This window comes from Macaca nemestrina, chromosome 8 (assembly GCF_043159975.1).
Source record: "Macaca nemestrina isolate mMacNem1 chromosome 8, mMacNem.hap1, whole genome shotgun sequence".
NCBI lineage: Eukaryota > Metazoa > Chordata > Mammalia > Primates > Cercopithecidae > Macaca > Macaca nemestrina.
The window spans coordinates 134,765,570-134,786,833 of record NC_092132.1 but is presented as its reverse complement, the minus strand read 5'-3'; the positions used below and the strand labels follow the sequence as shown (position 1 = coordinate 134,786,833).

General features: G+C 37.4%; 1 long non-coding RNA gene across 2 annotated transcripts in view; it reads right to left on the bottom strand.

Moving 5' to 3' along the window:
* LOC105482121 (uncharacterized) overlaps positions 1-21,264 on the bottom strand; it is a 59,003-nt gene that overhangs the window by 26,602 nt on the left and 11,137 nt on the right. The window contains exons 3-4 of one of the 2 annotated variants that reach the window (XR_987402.3): positions 13,337-13,472; positions 11,054-11,123 (exon numbers count right to left, since the gene is read on the bottom strand). The exons of the other annotated variant lie outside the window; for it this stretch is intronic. This is a non-coding gene — a long non-coding RNA (uncharacterized lncRNA). Of the gene's footprint in view, positions 1-11,053; positions 11,124-13,336; positions 13,473-21,264 lie in introns of those variants that run through there. 2 annotated transcript variants of the gene reach the window in all.

Genomic DNA, 21,264 nt, shown 5'->3' with positions numbered 1-21,264 from the left:
AGACATATAGATACAAAGGGGATTGAATTGGTAATCGTAAATATTACATACACAAAAACCCAGGACCACATTGCTTCACTGGTGAATTCTACCAAACATTTAAGAAGAATTAACACCAATCTTTCTTAAACTCTTTCAGAAAAGTTAAGAAAAGGAAACATTTCCTAACTATGAGGCCAGTGTTACCCTGTTGCCAAAGCCAGACAAAGACACTACAAAATTCTAAGGACTTTTTTTCAGAAATAGAAAAATCCAACTTGAAATTCATATGGAATCTCATGGGATACCAAAGAGCCAAAACAAGCTTGAAAAAGAACAAAGTTGGAGTTCTAACACTTTCTTTTTCAAAACTTACTATGAAATCTCAGTAATTAATCCAGTGTGGTACTGGCATAAAAATATACATGTAAACCAACGGAATAAAACCTAGAGCCCAGGAAAAATCTTATAAATGTAGTCAGTTGATTTTTTGACAAGAATGCCTTATTATTCAATAAGGAAAAGACAGTTTTTTTCCAACAAATAATGCTGGGAAACCTGGATATCCACATGCAAAAGAATGAAGTTGGACGCTTACTTTACATCATACACAAAAATTAACTCAATATGCATCAAAGACCTAAAGCTAAGAGTGAAAACTATAAAACTCTTAGAAGAAAATCTTCATGACTTGGATTTGGTGATGACTTCTTGGCTGTAACACCGAAATCACAGGCAACAAACAAAAATAATAATAAAATAGACTTCAAATTTTAAGACTTTTGCACTTCGAAGGACGTCATCAAAAGAATAAGAAGATAACTCACTGAATGGAAGAAAATATTTGCAAATCATGTACCTGATAAAGGATTAATATCTGCAATGTATAAAGAACTTCTATAACTCAACAACAAACCAGACAACCCAATTCACAAAGCGGTGAGGGACTCGAACAGACATTTTCGCAAGAAAAATACATAGTGGCTAATAAGCAATGAAAAGATGTTTAACATCATTAGTCATTAAGTAAATGCAAGTCAAAATATTGGCCAGCATATGGAGAAAATGGAATTCTTGTGCATTGCTAGTGGGAATATAAAGCGAAAAAAAAAAGAAAAAGTTACTTGTTCCTCAAAGAGTTAAACATAGAATTACCATAGGATCCAGCAATTCCACTCTCAGATATATACCCCAAAGAAGTGAGAATAGTCAATAAACTAGGTATTGATGGAACATATCTCCAAATAATAAGAACTATTTAAGACAAACCCACAGCCAATATCATACTGAATGGGCAAAAGCTTGACGCATTCCCTTTGCAAACTGGCATAAGACAAGGATGCCCTCTCTCACCACTCCTATTCAACAAATTATTGGAAATTCTGGCCAGGGGAATCAAACAAGAGAAAGAAATGAAGGATATTCAAATAGGAAGAGAGGAAGTCAAATTGTCTGTTTGCAGATTACATGATTGTATATTTAGAAAATCCCATCATCTCAATCCAAAAACTTCTTAAGCTGACAAGTAACTTCAGCAAAGTCTCAGGATACAAAATCAATGTGCAAAAATCACAAGCATTCCTATACACCAACAACAGACAAGCAGAGAGTCAAATCATAAGTGAACTCACATTCACAATTGCTACAAAGAGAAAAAAAGACCTAGGAATACAGCTAACAAGGGATGTGAAGGACCTCTTCAAGGACAACTACAAACCACTGCTCAAGGAAATAAGAGAGGACACAAACAAATGGAAAAACATTCCATCTTCATGGATAGGAAGAATTAATATCATGAAAGTGGCCATACTGCCCAAAATAATTTATAGATTCAATGCTATTCCCATCAAACTATCATTGACAGTCTTTACAGAATTAGAAAAAAACTATTTTAAATTGCATATGGAACCAAAAAAGAGCCCATATAGCCAAGACAATTGTAAATAAAAAGAACAAAGCTGGAGGCATCATGCCACCTGACTTCAAACTATACTACAAGGCTACAGTAACCAAAACAGCATGGTACTGGTACCAAAACAGATATATAGACCAGTGGAACAGAACAGAGGTCTCAGAAATAATACCACACATCTACAATCATCTGATATTTGACAAACTTGACAAAAACAAGCAATGGAGAAAGGATCTCCTATTCAATAAATTGTACTGGGAAAATTGACTAGCCATATGCAGAAAAATGAAACTGGACCCCTTCCTTACACCTTATACAAAAATTTACTCAAGGTGGATTAAAGACTTAAATGTAAAACCCAAAACCATAAAAACCCCAGAAGAAAACCTAACCAACACCATTCAGGACATAGGCATGGGCAAAGACTTCATGATGACACCACCAAAAGCAATGGCAACAAAAGCCAAAATTGACAAATGGGATTTAATTAAACTAAAGAGCTTCTGCACAGCAAAAGAAATGAGCAACAGAGTGAAAAGACAACCTACAGAATGGGAGAAAATTTTTGCAATCTACCCAGCTGACAAAGCTCTAATATCCAGAATCTACAAGGAACGTAACAAATTTACAAGAAAAAAACAAATGATCCTATCAAAAAGTGGTCAAAGGATATGAACAGACAACTTCTTTAAAAAAAGACACTGTCTGGGCACAGTGGCTCATGCCTGAAATCTCAGCACTTTGGGAGGATGGGGAGGGCAGATCACAAGGTCAGGAGTTCGAGATCAGCCTGGCCAGCATGGTGAAACCCCGTCTCTACTAAAAATACAAAAAGTTATCTGGGCATGGTGGTGCATGCCTGTAATCCCAGCTACTCAGGAGGTTGAGACAGGAGAATCACTCAAACACATAAGGCAGAGGTTGCAGTGAGCTGAGATTGTGCCACTGCACTCCAGCCTGGGTAACAGAGCAAGACTCTGTCTCAAAAAAAAAAAAAAAGAAGACATTTATGTGGCCAAACATATGAAAAAAAGCTCAACATCATTGATCTTTAGAGAAATGCAAATCAAAACCACAATGAGATAACATCTGATGCCATTAAGAAGGGTGATGATTAAAAAGTCAAGAAACAATAGATGCTGGCAAGGCTGTGGAGAAACAGGAACGCTTTTACACTGTTGGTGGGAATGTAAATTAGTTCAACCACTGTGGAAAACAGTGTGGCGATTCCTCAAGGATCTAGGACCAGAAATACCATTTGACCCAGCAATCCCATTACTGGGTATATACCCAAAGGAATATGAATCATTCTACTATAAAGATACATGCACACACATGTTTATTGCAGCACCATTTACAATAGCAAAGACTTGGAACCAACCCAAATGCCCATCAATAGTAGACTGGATAAAGTAAGTGTGATACATATACATGATGGAATACTATGCAGCCATAAAAGGGAATGAGATCATGTTCTTTGCAGGAACATGGATGAAGCTGGAAACCATCATCCTCAGCAAATTAACACAGGAACAGAAAACCAGATACCACATGTTCCCACTTGTAAGTGGGAGTTGAACAATGAGAACACATGAACACAGGGAGGGGAACAACACATGACAGGGCCTGTTGGGGGCTAGGAGGCAAGGGGAGGGAGAGCATTAGGACAAATAGCTAATCCATGCAGGGCTTAAAACCTACATAATGGATTGATAGATGCAGCAAACCACCATGGCACACATATACCCACGTAACAAACCTGCACATTCTGCACATGTATCCTGGAACTTAAATTTTTACAAAAGAATTGAGAACAATGACTCAAACAGATACTCAGTGTTCATTGTAGCGTTATTTGCAATAGCCAAAAGGTGGAAACATCTTTTGTGCTTATCAGTAGATGAAAAGATAAACAAAATATGGTGTATACACAAAATGGAATATTATTCAGCCATAAAAGAAATGAGATTGTGATACCTGCTACTACATGAATGTACCCTGAAAACATTAAGCTAAGTGAAATAAACAAACACTGAGGGGCAAATATTGTATGATTTAACTCACAGGAGGCACATAGAATAGGGAAATACAGAGAGACAAAAGTAGAACAGAGGTTACTAGGGCCTAAGAAGGAGAGAACTGGGAGCTACTTCTTTAATGGTACATTTTCTGTTTAGGATATTGAAAAGCTTCTTGAGATGGATGATGGTGAAGGCTATACAACATTGTGAATATACTTAATGCCCCTGAACTCTACACTTAAAATGGTCAATGTGGTAAATTTTTTGTTACATATATTTACCACAATTAAAAAACAAGAGATAATTTGAGATGTTAGCTGTACAGCTAGGCAGAGTTGAAATCAAGTGGAAATGTTGAAATCAAGTTTTTAATCAATGAACCGAAATGTGAAAATCTAAACACTCCTAATTCAATTGGCTGCAGTTACACTCTGCTCTTATATGATTTAGATACTCTACATGAAACTTTTACATGGCAATATTTAGATACCCATTCTTTAAGAGAAAAAGATGTATCCTGAATTAGAAAACAAGAAGCTCTAACTCTCATACTTAAAAAGAGATGTTTACAAAAGTCAGAGGAAGAAAGCAAGCCAAATTTTCTTCAATAATAGTAGTCAGTCATGCCTATGAGACAGACCCTCGTTAGGTCCTTAGTTTCTTTATCTGTAAAATGGGATTAGCAGTATTGATTATGTACCGACTCTCTGCTGTGTTCCCCACCTTACCATCACTGAAAAGTAAACTTCTGCGCAGAGCTCAGGCTCTACACTGAAAATAAGAAAATGAGTCATCTCATTTGTACATGTTAATCCATATTTAATGTACATCATAAAATATTAACAGTGCTTTTTAAAAATTTAGGCAAGTTCTGGAAGAAAAACATTTCCCAGGGAGGCATACATAAATTTGTCTGTGTTTTATACAAAAGGAAATCTACTCTTATTAAAATATCAGACCTATTTTTATGGAGCACTTTTTAAAAATGACATTAGATGACACAACTCAGTACAACAAGATACACTGGAGAAAGGCCTTCTTAGACTTCTGAACTTAAAATAGAAACACGGAGGCACTGCAAATCCTCGAGAAAGACCGGGATTATGCAGCCCAACGTTTGAGGATATGACTCACAATTTGGGGGGAAAAAAGGTTTTAGAAGATCATCTTACAATATATACCAAAATTTTATAATAGCAGAAAACAGAATTTAATATTTTGTGAGCCTTTTGATGAAAAAGGCTATTGTAAGGTGAAAAGAATTAAAAATGAAAACACAAGGGAAAAGATGAGCAAAGTTGACTGGAACAGCAACAAAAGCCTAATTTTAAAAATTTAAAATGAATTATAATATTTAGTTTAACTTCTAAAGGTTAACAACAAATGGAAAATATACATATAAAGGACATAAGACAAAGGTGAATATCTTTGCCTGGAAAGGAACCCGTATCAAACTCGTAGCCCCTCCATCACCACCAAAAAGAATGGATAAGGTTTAATTCCTTGTCTTAGAGAAAGGTCTGGAGATGCAGATATACACACCCCTCCACTCCTGGATTAAGGAGATGTAGTGAAAGAGAGAAAGTTCTGTTTTTTATCTGCATTTTGTACTGTTTTAATTTTAAAATAAGTACGTATTACTTTCGTGATATAAAAAAGACATACATTTTCAGGATAAAATGCAGCATCATAACATAGAAATAATTCATTAGAAAAGGAAATCGTACTAGGAAACATGGATAAATAACTAAACGCAGTCATAATCAAAGAGAAACTAAATACATGTTGTCATTTTGCTTCTGTCAAATTAGAATAGGACACACAGTTGCTAATGCTGTTATGTAATGATGACAACAGAATGAATCGGCATCCCTTTGGTAAAGCAATTTAGCAATACATTCAAGAGCTCCAAAACTATCCATAACCTTGACCCAATCATTTCATTCCTGATAAATCCATTTGAAGAAATAATTTATTCTCAGGAATAATATAAAAACAGCTCCATATGAAAAGGTCGAAATAATAAACGTCTAACATGGAAATGATTACATGAATCATACATGCATTCAGTGAAATATTAGACCACCAATAAAAGCATGCTGAAAAAGCTATCTGATAATGTACTATAAACATTATTTCAAGCAATATATAAATCACAGAAAAATTTTAAACAAAAATTAGAGTTCCAAAGGTACAGTACAATGATAACTACATAGTTTTAAAAAATGCCTATATACAAAAGGAAAGAATGGATCAGAAATTAATATGCCAAATGTTACCCCAAAATGGTTGTATTTACAGGCCTGTAAGCTTTTACTACAGGGCTGACACATAGGAAGTGTTAATAAGAGTAACTATTATTTTTGCTTTATTATTATGAACAGCAATACATATTGATTTTTTATTTAGATCTGGTATTACTTTAAAATAAAACGTAATCCTCTTGAAAGAATTCAAAAGTAAATTTGAATGGGGGTGACTTTTGGGTATTGCAATTATGGGTAATTTATACTTTCTTGCTTGTCTTTTTTCTGAATTTTATACAAGAAACATATATTCTATATATAAATGTTAACGGGGTTTATTTTATTTATTTATTTATTATTATTATCATTGTCATTATGAGGTGGAGTTTCACTCTTGTCACCACCCAGGCTGGAATGCAGTGGTGCAATCTCAGCTCACTGCAACCTCCGCCTCCCAGGTTCCAGATTCTCCTGCCTCAGCCTCCCAAGGAGCTGGGATTATTGGCGCCCACCACCACACCTAGCTAATTTTTTATTTTTATTAGAGACAGGGTTTCACCATGTTGTCCAGGCTGGTCTCAAACTCCTGACCTCAGGTGATCCACCCGCCTTGGCCTCCCAAAGTGTTGGGATAACAGGCATGAGCCACCATGCCCAGCCAGGGGTTTTTAAATGTTTAACTTTTAACATCTATATTTAAAACGTGGTTCTTACTGATCTGAACACATTACTCTTCTGAAGTTCACTCAGAGTCAATTTATTGAAATCATATTCACTACAATATGTTAAAATTGGTCAAGATAAGTGACCTGGAAAGCAGGACTTACACTTTTTACACTTTATACCTCTGTAAAGTTTTACTTTCTTATACTGAACATGTATTATAAATGCACTATCTATATAATTTTTTAAATAACTTAAAGGAAAACTTGGAGAAGAACAAACTGTTTTGTCCTCAGACTATAATCAGGGCACTTAATACTCTTGTGAAAAAACTAATACAGTAACTATCAACTAGTAATTTCAAACTAGTCATTTCGAACAGGTACGTTGCTTTTAGGAAGGACATGACTGTATATGGAAGGTAGTTCAGAAAAAGAGAAAAAAGCCAAGCAGGCAGTTATTTCTCCATTTTGTTGTCTTGGTAACTGAGGCAGCTGCGTGAGCTGTTTTCTATTATTTTCCAATCATGTCCCAGAAAGAACATTTTCAAATGGGAAGGCAGATATACTGAGGGTGTAATTAATCTCCCTAAAAATGGACCATTACAAATAATGTCAGTGGACTCAAGGATAAAAAAGAACCCAAACAAAAGTACTAGCAAAATATAAACCCAACACTAAAGGGTGTTACACATTTGGTTCCCTTTACAGAGTAATATGAAACGATTTTTCAATAGGCTCAAAATTTCTACAGCTTGAATCTAAAAGGCCCAGGCAAGTGCGGCTTACTCAGAAACCAGTCAGAGTGGAGAAATGCTTCATTGGGCCAAAGTCACCAATACAGAGAAATAAAACTTCCCTGGTGAAAGCTCCAAAGAGCAAAGAGTATGACTTCATGGAATAAGTTGTTCTAAATGGAGTCTGTTTTCAACAGCCACATGTAAAGTGAAATTGATTCTACCATAAGCAACTCAAGAAAACAAAGATTGGGAGCAATGGTAACTATATTACAGAGCGATATTAGTATAACACATCACAAAGCTTTTGCATGCATGTATCTTTCTAAAACAGGTTGCTTACAATCAGCCGCATACATCCCACCAATAGCTGCAGAGTAGAAATTTAAAGAGCTATAGATGTTCTTAGTTGGGCTGGTATTTGCCTAGATTCATGTCAGCTCTACTTGACACAAGTGAAAATGTTAATAAATTTTACTAAGTTTGAGAGCATAAAAAAAGAACAAGAATGCTGTTTTCTACTTTTTTTCCCTCTTACTCTACACATTGCCCAGCACAGATGAATGATTTATCTTGTAGTGAATCAATAAACCAGCGGGGAAATGTCAGAGATATCAGTTAGCAATAGAAAAAGATAGACCCTCAGATTCAATCAATTAACAGAAAAAGTAAGCAGCATTATTTTCTGGGTGGGCCAGCTTCCAAAAACCATTTTTAAGCTAAAAGAAAAACTCAATTCATCCTAAAAACCATAATGTTTGAGTTACTCTCTATACAGGACAGAAAAAAAAAAAAATGAGTTTAATTACAGACCCTGTTTTTCATATTCAAAAATAAAGTTTTTAGTTATTTTTAGTTATTTTAGTTACTTCAAAAACAAAGTATGATACAAAAATTACCCAGGTGTAGTGGCGCATGCCTGTAATCCCGGCTACCCAGGAGGCTGAGGCAGGAAGATCCCTTCAACTCAGGAGGTGGAGGTTGCAGTGAGCCGAGATCACACCACTGCACTCCAGCCTAGGTGACAGAGAGAGCCAAAAGAAAAAAAAAATTGTGCTCATTGACCTCCAGTCTTAAGGAGAAGGTAAGGGAGGACAACAAAGAGAAGAAAAGAAAATTGAGTCCAGCAAAAAGAGGAAAGAAAGTACACCCAATACCTAGTCTCCCAGCGATAGCCACTGTGGATAATCTTAGCATAGGCATGTCCACGTTCTTTTCTTTGCTCGTACAGATTTTCCCCCAAATATATTGACTTTTTTTCACTTAAAAATATAGATGATGTCTTCCTTTCTGCATTATTTTCCTCTTTCCTTCTTCTTTTTCTTCCTGAAAAATTGAGTCCAAGATCATTAAATTATTGAGTGGAGCCAAGTGAGGGAGGGACCCTGTGGTTGAGTGTGAGGGGAGGGTAGGGAGGGCAGGCTGTGGTGGCCCAGCGTGGGGTACATCAGAGGCAGCTGTGGGGGAGGAGTAGAGGAGGAGTGAAGAGTGACATCCGCAACCTCGTGTGAAGTGTCAGAATTCAAGTGGGGCCAGGCACAGTGGTTCATGTCTGAATTCCAGCACCCTAGGAGGCAGAAGTGGGAGAATCCCTTTAGCCCAGGAGTTTGAGATCAGCCTGGGCAATATAGTGAGACCCCTGTCTCTACAAAAAATTAAAAATTAAAAAAATTATCCAGGCGTGGTGGCATACACCTGTAGTCCCAACCACTTAGGAGGCTGAAGTAGGAGGATCGCCTGAACCTGGAAGGCAGAGGTTGCAGTGAGCTGAGATCTGAGATCATGCCACTGCCGTACAGCCTGGGCAACAGGGTGAGACCCTGCCTCAAAAAAAAAAACCTAAAAAATTAGAAAAATTTTAAAAAAGAATCCAACTGAGTGAGGAGGACACCAGCTTGAGGGGCAGCCTGCTGCGTGGTGGCTCCCAAACAGGAATTTAGAGAGTAAGCAGGATGAGAAGAGCATTTGTGAGGGGGTGGGCACTGGGCAGGAGAACAGGGTCTGGAGGCAGGGAACCTATGGCTGATTCACACTGACTTCCTAGAACTAAATCAAAAGGAAAACCCTAACTTTTCATGCCCAAGTAACAAAAGGACTGGAGGCTACTCCCTTTGCAAACCACCCCTTTTTTCTGTGGCAGATGAAAAATTCAAAGTACCTCTGATTTGTCCCCTCCTGCAACCAATCAGGCTGGTCACTGGCCAAGGCTTCATTTGCCTAGAAGTATAACTTTGTAACTTTACTTCAGCCTCTGATCGGTCACTTTGCACAACCAATCGGACATTTGCATAGCGTGTAACTTTGTGACTTCATTTCAGCCTCTGATTGGTCCCTTCCCACAACCAATCAGACTGAACAAGGGCCACTACTTCCTTTACATAGGGTGTATACCAAGTAACCAATGGAAAATCTCGAGAGTATTTAAACCCCAGAAAATTCTGTAACCTGGCTCTTGAGCCTCTTGCTCAGCCCAATTTTACTCTGCAAAGTGTAGTTTTGCTTTCAATAAATCTCTGCTTTTGTTGCTTCATTTTTTCACTGCTTTGTTTGTGCGTTTTGTCCAATTCTGTGTTCAAGACGCCAAGAACCTGAACACCCTCCACCAGCAACAATGGGAACTAATTTACATACATATGGGGTATTCAACTAATAATATATTGAGAACCAGGTGGTTTCTCACTGTTAGAGAAGGAAGGTATTAATATGGAAAAAAAGAAGACGGGTGTGAAAATTGTGATTGTAGGTAGAAACTAGAGAGATCAGTGTGAATTCATGGATATACATTTTACACCAAGGAACCAGGGGTCCTTGAGAAATAGCTAATACTAGGGCTAGAGCAAGGAAAGGACATTATATTTGTTTATTGAGGCTACTGTAGCAAATTATCACAAGCTTCATGGTTTAAAACAACAGAAATGTTTTCTCTACAGTTCTAAAGTCCAGAAGTCCAAAATCAATGTGTCAGCAGGGCTGAGCTCCCCCCGGAGGCTCTAGGGGAGAATCCTTCCTTGCCTCTTCCAGCCTGGAGAACCCTAATACAAATATCAATGTTAATTTCTTGATGTTTATAGTTGTATGTTGATTAGGTAGCAGAATGACCTATGCCTAACCACAGTACGCAAGTATTCAGGGCCATTGGGACATCATGTTGGCAACTTAGTTTAAAATGGTTAAGGAAAAGAAATCTTTACTGTTTCTACAATTTTTCTATAAGTTTATTTTAAAATAAAAAGTTTTTTTTTTTAATTCAACAATGCTTTTGAAAGAAAAAAAGTATATGGTGGCCAGGCATGGTGGTCCACACCTATAATCCCAACAATTTGGGAGGCCAAGGTGGGCGGACCTCTCGAGCCCAAAAGTTCTAGACCAGCTTGGGCAGCATGAAGAAACCCCATCTCTACAAAATACTACAAAAAATTAGCAGGGCACAGTGGCACACGCCTGTAGTCCCAGCTACTCGGGAGGCTGAGGGGGATGCTCACCTGAGACTGGGAAGCCAAGACTTGCAAAGAGCTATGATTGCACCTCTGCACTTCAGACCGGGCAATGCAGGGAGACCCTTGTCTCTAAATAAACACATCATTTAAAAGCACATTGTAAACACTTTTCACATCAGCAGTTACATTTGTGTAATATCATTTCAAATGTTTTTATACACTTGTATAGATCATCGCTTATTTAACCAAATCTTCTACTGTTAGACATTTACATTGTTTCCAACTTTGCATTATTTCAAACAGCAGTTTGTTGAACATTATTATAGTACCATAGCTGAGTATATTCTTAATTATTTTCTTCACATAAATTTCTAAAAGTGCAAATGCAGGGTCAGAAGCCATTCATTGCATACAGATATTTCCAAACTACCTTTTGAAATGCTAAATTCCCTTGCCACCAACAAACTTAGACCCTTGCTTTAAGTAGAATGATAGGCCACTGCTCAGCCAGAATTCACAGCTCCTTAAATGCTCTAGCCAAGCACTCAAATTGCCCAGATTCCAGTCCCAACTTCTCATTCACACCTTAAATACTTCTCCTGGTTAATATGGAGTCTCTATGCCAACCTGATAGTACTTCCCTTCAAAGTGTAAACCACATGTGTGAGCTGAGAATGGGCTTTTGAATTAGATCAAAAGCTAGTATTTGATGCCCAGCTCACCTACTTATTAGCTCTTCTACTTTGGAGAAACTACTTACTTGTACAACATTTTAACCATATGATATGTTTTTATTAAATTCTAAGAGTAAAATCATTTTAAAATATGAAATTGCAAAATAATGTGTGTTAGTCCAGGTCCTCTAAGAAGTAGATACAAACATGGTATTAAACATACAAGAATTGTATTAGAGAAAACACTTGTGGGAGAAAATAGGTGGGGAGCCAAGAAGGCCTGGAGATCCACCAGATTGACAGATTGACACAAGGAAAGAGGACCCAAGCAAAGGAAACGGGGGAAAAGTTGAGTGGAAACATCCCAAACAGCCACGGCCTAGTGATCTAAGGCGATCTTAGTGGACCTTTTGAGAAGTCCTCAAGCTAAAGTCAGCTGGCAGAAGAGTCTGTCTCCTAGAAATGAGTCTGCCTTAGCATCTCAGCCACACCCAGTCATTGGCTTGGCACAACCCCTGGGAAACATGGCCTGGTGCAAATGCGGCAGTGCACATCAGAGCACTGCAGCTCCAGCCCTTGCACAGTTATGTTCCCTGAAGTCAGAGAGCTGCAAGTCACATGTTCATAGTGGCCATATCTCGTTTATTCTCTGTCTCTGCAGGTTTCCAGCTGGGGAGCAATGCAATATTTAACCCCATTTGGGGAATCAGCAGCCCGGACTCTGGAACAAATTCTGCCTCTTGGAAGAAGGAGGTAACAGATTATACTTTTCTATTCACGAAGAGATCTGGAGGACTTATAGGAATAAATTGAGGCAATTTTACCGAGGACCATAAGAGAAGACTAGAATAAATGAAGAAATATACTATTTCCCTGAATGGAGAAATTCTAATGTTATGAAAATATTATTTCTCTCCAAATTATTTGCCATCCCAGTCAAAATAACCATGGGATTGATGACATTCTTCGGCTATTCCTCTTAAAGAATAAATGGGAAGGAATGGTTTTAAAATGTTAGAAAGGATTAATAAAAGAAAGGTTCTCACACTTAGCAGACATGGAAAATTATAATGTTTGGTCGTTAAAACTGTGTGGAAGACAGACTGATGGAAATGATTAGAGAGCTTAATAACAGACCTAACTACAAAGAGTGTTTAGTCTAGATTAAATGAGGCCTTTAAATCAGTTCTGAGATAATCGAATAAATGGTTTTGGAAAAGTCTACTTGGAAAAATCAGATCCCTAAATCTCACCAAACACCAAAATAAATTACAGATGGATTACATTTTTAATGTACAAAAAAAAAAAACCAATAAAATACTTAAAAATGTATGAGAGATTACTTATCTGAGTTTAGAATGGAGAAAGCCTCTCTAAGCATACAAGCAAAAGCATAAAGCCATAACATTAAAGATTGATAAATCTGACTACATTAAAATTTAAGACTTATGCAAGTAAAAAAACACCACAAAAGATTCTGGGAATGTGGCAGTTGCAGAAATGATGTAGTTTTTTGTTATTTCTGAATTGCCATGTAACAGTAGACAGAGAAACTATTTAGCAATGGCAAAATCACTGGCAACATTAACAATAAACCTGGGTGAGAGGGCATGCCCACAGACTCCAAAATTCAAGCAGATAAGGACAAACCACCAATAGTCACGATACCTGTATGGTACTGACATCTTTGCAGGAGGAAACAGAGAGAAGCCACCAGGCATCTGACGGGGTGAGAACAGCAACACCATAGAACAGCCAACAGATATCCACAGTAAAGAACAGCAGAACACCTTGACAGCAGACACTGGAAGAGATTTCCCATGAAAATACAAAATGATACAAAAAGAAACAAACAAAAAGGCATCTTTAAGAAATGGCTAACAGGTCTAAAAGAGAAGCAGTAGAAGACAACTCTGGAACATCTTGTGACAGCAGTTGATATGGTTTGGCAGTGTCCCCACCCAAATCTCAGCTTGAATTGTAGCTCCTATAATCCCCGCATGTTGTGGGAGGGACCCAGCAGGAGATAATTGAATCATGGGGGTAGTGTCCCCCATACTGTTCTCGTGGTAATGAATAAGTCTCACAAAACCTGATGGTTTTATAAGGGGAAACCTCTTTTGCCTGCTTCTCTTTCTCTCTTGCCTGCCACCATGTAAGACATACCTTTCACCTTCTGCCACAGTTGTGACGCTTTCCTAGCCACACGGAACTTCGAGTCCATTAAGCCTCTTTTTCTTTATAAATTACCCAGTCTTGGGTATGTCTTTATTAGCAGCGTGAAAATGGACTAACACCAGGTAAAAAGGAAACTGTCAAAAACTACTAGGGTATTGACAAAATAACTCTGTGCAGCCAACTCAAAAGAGGATTCTACTGGCCAAAGATAAGACAATAGGCTCTCAAGAAGGTTAATTGTTGCAACGATCTGAAACCCATCAAATAAATTTAAACCCAAGAGTTCATAAGAATACTAATTGGGCTGGGTGCAGTGACTCACGCCTGTAATCCCAACACTTTGGGAGGCTGAGGTGGGTGGATCGCCTGAGGTCAGGAGTTCAAGACCAGCCTAGTCAATATACTGAAACACCATCTCTATTAAAAATACAAAAAAATTATCTGGGCGTGGTGGTGGGTGCCTGTAATCTCAGCTACTCGGGAGGCTGAGGCAGGAGAATCACTTGAACACGGGAGGTGGCGGTTGCAGTGAGCAAAGATCACACCATTGCACTCCAGCATGGGCAACAAGAGCAAAACTCCATCTCAAACAAACAAACAAACAAAAAGAATACTAATGAATTAATATTTTTAAAACCTAAATTAATCACTTTCAGACATTGATAGGAAACCAGTTAATTATCTTGGAGATCTAATTAATAAAGGACATGAATCAAGCATGTGTATTTCCTGTCCTGTATGAGCTGCATCCTATATGAATTATAGCACGAGAGTAACAAAAATTATATTTATGAGCATATTCTAGCCAACAAGTGAAGGAGAAGTGATAAAATTTGAATAACACCATTTCATAATCCCCAGCGAATTATTAAATCTAGGCACAAAACATTCGCAGCTGTTAACATCACCATCAGAGAGACCGTCAGACATCACATGCCTCTTGATAAAACCGTCGACAGTCTTGCCAAATACATCAAACCTAGTCTGACCCAGTTTCTGAATACAGCTGCCAATTTGCAGATATTAGATGACATTTTAAATTTCACCATGAGTATGCATTTAGTAAAACCCATATCGTGAGAAGCTCTATAGATCAAATAGTCTGGTTTCTTCAATAAATACATTGTTATGAAAAGAAAGAAATGGGGTGGGAGACAGTATAAAATAAAAGAACCTTAAACAACATACTAATATAACAAGAGTTGGCAGGGAAATTAGAATCCTTGTAGATTGCTAGTGGGAATATAAAATAGTGCAGCTGCTGTTGAAAAAAAAAGCTTAGCAGTTCTTCCAAAAGTTAGCTGTAGAGTTCTCATATGATCCAGCAATTCCATTCCTAAGTATATATCCAAGAGAAATGAAAACACAAGTTCACACAAAAGCTTGTACACAAATATTCATAGGAGCATTATTCATACTAGCCAAAGACTGGAAACAACACCAATGTCCAATAGTTGATGAATGGATAAACAAAGTATAGTATATACACGCCATGGAATATTATTTGGCCATAAAAAGGAATGAAGTACTAATACTTATTATAATATAGATAAGCCTTGAAAAATTTATGCTAAGTGAAAGAAGCCAGATACAAAACGCACATGTCATATGATTCCATGAATATGAAATGTCCAGAATAAACACATCCTTAGGGACGGAACGATTAGTGGTTGTCAGGGCCAAGGTGAAATGGGAATAGGAAGTGACTGCTGAGTCACTAAGTGACTGGTACAGGGATTCTCTTGGGAGTGATGAAAATGTTCTGGAGTTAGATATTGTTTGTGGGTGCACAACTGTGAGAATGTGCTAAGAAACACTGAATTGTATGCTTTAAAAGGGTGAATTTCATGGTATGCAAATTATATTCCAATTTTAAAATAACAAATAAAGGAGACATATTAATTTTTCATGAATGATACTAAACCACAGTATTTATGGATGCAGGCTTGGGTGTTCAAACTATAAAAGAAGTTATTTTATAAAAGTCAGGTAGTGGTTACTTGCTGGGGGACGGAGGGAGATAAAGATGAGCATATAGGGGCTTTCGGGGAGACAAATTTCTCTTTCTCTACCTGGGAAGTAATTACAAAGATGTATGATTTACGGTAATTCACTAAGCTATGTTTTCGTTTTGTTTGGTCATCTATATCCATATTTTACAACAAAAACATTACGTCTAAAACATCATAAGATGAAAAGGCACACTATAAAAAGTCCATCTATGATGGCAAATGATTAATATTCTTATTTAATAATCTTTTAAAAATTAATAAGAAAAAACTTAGCTCACTTTAAAAATGAACAAAGGTATTTCATAGAAGACCTACATTGGCCAGTAAACATATTTTTTAATGTTCAGACTTGCTTATGATCAAGGAAATGCAAGTTCAAATAAAAAATAAGAGTGTGATTGATGATACTGGAAAAGATAAAAATAAAATGGCAATACCTAATGTTGTTGAGCTTGGAGAGAACTGGCATTCTCCCACAATGCTAAAGGGAATCTAGTTTGTCATAACTACTTTGAAGAGTAATTTGGCAATATTGAATATTAAAAATTTTTTTCAAAAAACTTTTTAAAAAACCTTTACCTAAGTGACTTCACTTTTAAGAATTTAGTCCAAAGAAATTATCATGAAAGTCTGAAAAGGGATATAAACAAAGATGTTTAGTAAACTATTACATAGTTTTAAAAAACTAGAAATAACTAAATGTCCAATAATAAGGGGCTTTTAAAATTATCAACTCAAGGAAATAATATGTAGCCATAAAAATGTAGAACACCTAATAATGTCAAAAATGTTAGTAAGATGGTTTTGAAAAGAGCAAATTTAAAAGCAATGTCTACTGCAATACTATTATTTCCTTGTAAACATTTATACGATTCCATATAACACACAAAAATAACTGTGTGCAGAAGAAATGGGGAAAGCAGATTTATCACAAAGTGAGTATCTGTTACCACCACCCAAGTCTAGAAATAAAATCATTCAGGCATCCCCAAAATGCCCTCCTTCCACTTCCCAATCTCTACACCCTCCCTTCTGTGCAAATAAACCACATTCCTGACAGGATTATAATCATTTCCTTACTTTTCTTTATAGTTTCATCACTTGCATATATATCAGTAAATGCTGTAATTTAGTTTTGTGTGATTGCAAACGTTATGTAAATGGAATCCTATAGTATATGTTCTTTTGTTCTTGGGATCTTTCACGCAACATTTTGGTTGCGAAGCTCATCCCTCTTGTTGCACACAGTGACCGTTTTTCATTGCTGTATACATATTGGAATGGAAAAAGCCTTTCTAATGGGTTACATGAATATACCACGATGTCTTCATTCACTCTGCTCTTGAAGGACATTTAGCTTCCAGTTTGGGAATATGCTACTACAAACATTCTTCTAGATGTCTTTCCTCACACAGGGAGCGTATAACTCTGTTGAGTGAATTAGGAGTAGAATAACCAGATGAAATGATATGTAGGTCTTCAGCTTTTATAGATTATATCAAACAGTTCTCCAAATTGCCTATGACCATTTGTCACTCTCATCAGCACGGTGAGAATTTCCATTGTTCATATCCTTAATAAGACTGGTTATTGTCAGCCTTAATCATAGTATGGTTATGTAGCAATATCTTGTTGAGATTTGAATTTGTATTTTCCTTATTTCTAATAGCTTTATTGGCCATTTAGACGTAGTCTTTTCTGAGGTGCCTATTCAAATCTCTTGCCCATTTTTTCTATTGGATTGTTTGTCTTTTCCTTTAAAAGTATAAAATATAAGTGGAGAAAAAGATTTTTAAAATGGACTGCATGGATCCTCCATAATGGTAACAATGACTATTTCTGAATGATGAAATTATGAGTAATTTATATTTTCTTCCTTGGGCTTTTCTGTAGTTTTCTAATGTCCTATAATGATTATGTATTATTTGCAGAAAGTTTAAGTGTTACACAATTACAGTGAATAAAAACAATCAGTTTTAGCAAAGACACTGTCCAGGGAATAAAGTTGGAACACTGACTTGTTAAATTTACGGTATATAGGTAGAGTATCATTTATCTGAAATGCTTGGGACCAGAATTGTTTCAAATTTAAGATTTTTTTTTATATTTTGGGATATTTGCATATACATACTGACAGATCTCAGGAATAGGACCCAAGTCTAAACACAAAATTCGCTTATGTTTCATATATGCCTTATACACATAGCCTCACGGTAATCTTATATGATATTTTGAATACTTTCGTGCATTAAACAAGGTTTTGCCTGTGACCCAGCACATGAGGTCAGGTGTAGCATTTTCCACTCCGGTGTCATGTTGGTGCTCAAAGAAGTTTTGCATTTTGGAACATTTTGGATTTCAGATTTTTTTATTAGGGACGTTCAATCTGTATTTGGATGATTTACGGTGGTGAATCTCAAACTATTATAAGGTGTTCCACAGTTAAAATTGAATAATAGTGCCCTTTTCCAATTTTCAATGGTTTCATTTATTTTGCTTAATGCCTTAGTACCAAATTTAAAATACCAAGTTATTGACTTATACATGTCAGTGAATTTATATGTCCAATAGGATCAAGAAGAAACAAAAGAGAGAACTTTGAGTCATAATTAGGAAATCATTCTCTATATCGAGAATGTCTTCTTTCACTCTCATCAGAACTCATACTATTGTAGCAGCTTCTTAAATAAAAGTATGTGTTCTGATAAATCACAAATTTCAAGGTGCTAGATTTCTTGTATCCGAAATAATTAATTATCAAACATTAACTAAATAGCTGTACCCAACAGTGTATAGCATAAAAAAATTAAAACAATGATTACTCTCAAAGAAATGCCATCTAATTGGATAAATAAATTAAGCTAATGGAAATAACAAAAATATGATAGTGTATAAATAATGCAGGGAGTCAAAGAAAACATATTTAAAAGTAAGATGAAGCCATAAAGGCCTAATACAAGAGAACATTAAACTTCCAGAAAGTAATTTTTCTTCGTTATTGGGACTCTGCCAAATCACTCTGTCACAATAGATGCTACTCTACAAAAATTAAGATTTTCAATCTAAATTAATGCTATCTTCTTATTTTTAAGATAATTGCCAGTAAATGGTTTTAGGATGGTCTCAAAAGCTTTAGTTCCCCAAGATCCCAATCCTTTCTCTACTAGATTTTATGATATATGTATGTCCTATTTATACACAGAAACATGTCTTCTTTTGTCCTTGCCTAACCTGGAATATAACTTGAAGAAGCCCTTAAAATGTTCTTAAAAATTAATTTCCAACTATGACTCTCAACACTTCTAAATTCCACATAGCAACTTAAAGTCAGTTTTCATAAATGCTAAATTAGAATTCTGACACATAATTTAAAAGGAACTGTACAAGAATGTAAGTTTAAATAAGCTTGGAATGTCAGGGAGGTGGCAGGGAAGGAAGCACCATGGATCTGTCTCTTGAAGCAGACAACGATTGTACTGGCAGAATCTGTCTGATGCAACTATTTGGGAATTCTACAGTCCACTCAAAGGCTTGCAGTTTCCATGCGAAGGTGTGGTTAATTTTGACCAATTTCAGCCTAGTGCAGTAGCAACTTTGCATCTTCCCACCCCCAGCCCTGTGGCAGGCAGCTGTGTTAGGGTGCCTAGAGTGGCTTTTAGGATACAGAGTGGGCAATAAGGACTTTGTTCTCCAAATGTTGGGGATCTGTGTTCTGATCATGACTGGTCCTTCTGACTACAGAGAAGCAGACACAGAGGCAGGCAACCACTGTTGCCAACTCCCACTGCCATTGTTTAATACCACTCAAGCCAAAGTGACTACCAGCAAATTTAAAGAGATGTTAAAAGACAAAAATTACAGAGTAAAAGATCTCATTGGCTTATATTTGTGACTCTAGAATCAGGAAGCATTTCATTCCACAAAATAGAATAAATGCTCTAATGAGCTCAGCAGAGAGACTTGGCTTTATAAGTAGAAAAGGGCTAAAAGCAAAAGCAAGGAACAAAAAGCAGACTGAGCAGGGCATGGTGACTCACGCCTGTCCTCCTAGCACTCTGGAAGTCCGACACAGGTGGACCATTTGAGGCCAAGGGTTTGAGACCAGCCTGACCAATATAGCAAAACCCTGTCTCTACTAAAAATACAAAAATGCACACACCTGTCATCCTAGCTACTTGGGAAGCTAAGGCACAAGAATCACTTGAACCCAGGAGGTGGAAGTTTCAGTGAACCAAGATCATGCCGCTGCACTACAGCCTGGGCAACAGGGTAAGACTCTGTTTCAAAAAAAAACAAAAACAAAAACAAAAAAAACCAAAAAAGCATACTGGTCACTTTGATAGAGGCAGAAAGCAGAGAAACTCTAGGAAGACAAGGGTGGGTCCCCAGTGAAACTCCACCTTCAAGCTGAAAAGCCTGAAACCTGTGGCCCAAAGTGAGAACTTCTGTACCCATTTTCCTGCTGTCTCCTGACTGGTTCTTTCTAAATAGTGTCTTTTTACCAACTGAATGTTGCCTTTTCCAAAACTACCTATGGCCTGCCCTGCCCCCCATCCTGTGGCTACAAAGACCCCAGACTCAGCTGGCAAAGAGAAAAAATGGCTGGATGTCAGGGAGAGGTGACTTGACTTCAGAAAAGTGGCTGGACATCGAAGAGAGTCAACCTGACTTCTGAGGAGAGAGGTAAAAAGTCAACTTGACTCCAGGGGACAGCGACCTGCCCTTCCCATCCTCTTTCCAGCTCCCTTCTCTGCTGAGAGCCACTTTCGTCGCTCAATAAAAATCTTTGCATTCACCAGCCTTCAGGTGTCCATGTGACCTCATTCTTCTTGGGCACTGGACAAGAGTGCGGGATCCACCAAGTGCAGGTCTCAAAAGAGGCTGCCACACTGGCCCTTTGCTCTCACTGGTGGAGGGCGGCCGCCACATGCAATGAGGCAAAGGGACCACTGAGCTGATAGCACTCTGCTGTCCTCAGATGGTGGAGTTAAGAGAGCACTGTAACATACTCTCTGGGGTTTTGGGGTCACAGGCACTCCCATCTGGATGCTGCTGCAGGCCTGCTTGGAGTTTGCTCCTGCTGGCGCCAAAGCAGCCAGCCAGTTCCTACGCACATTTGCTCACGTGCTCCTTCCCACAAGGAGTTGAGCGTGGCAGCTGGAGTAAATGGGGCACCCCTATTGCAAGTCCCACAAAGGGGTCAAGGAAAAATCCTGCATCAATTTCCAAATTATTTTCCTTATAGGGTTTAGAAGGAACTTTCTTATTATGCTGGCTCAGCACAACTCATTGCTGTGAATATTGTTTCGTGGGAAAGTGGCCTTTTTCAAAGTTCAGTTTGATTATGTGGCACTTAGCATGAGTGAGTTCATTTAGGTTTGGTCAGGTCTGCTGGGAACTAGAGCA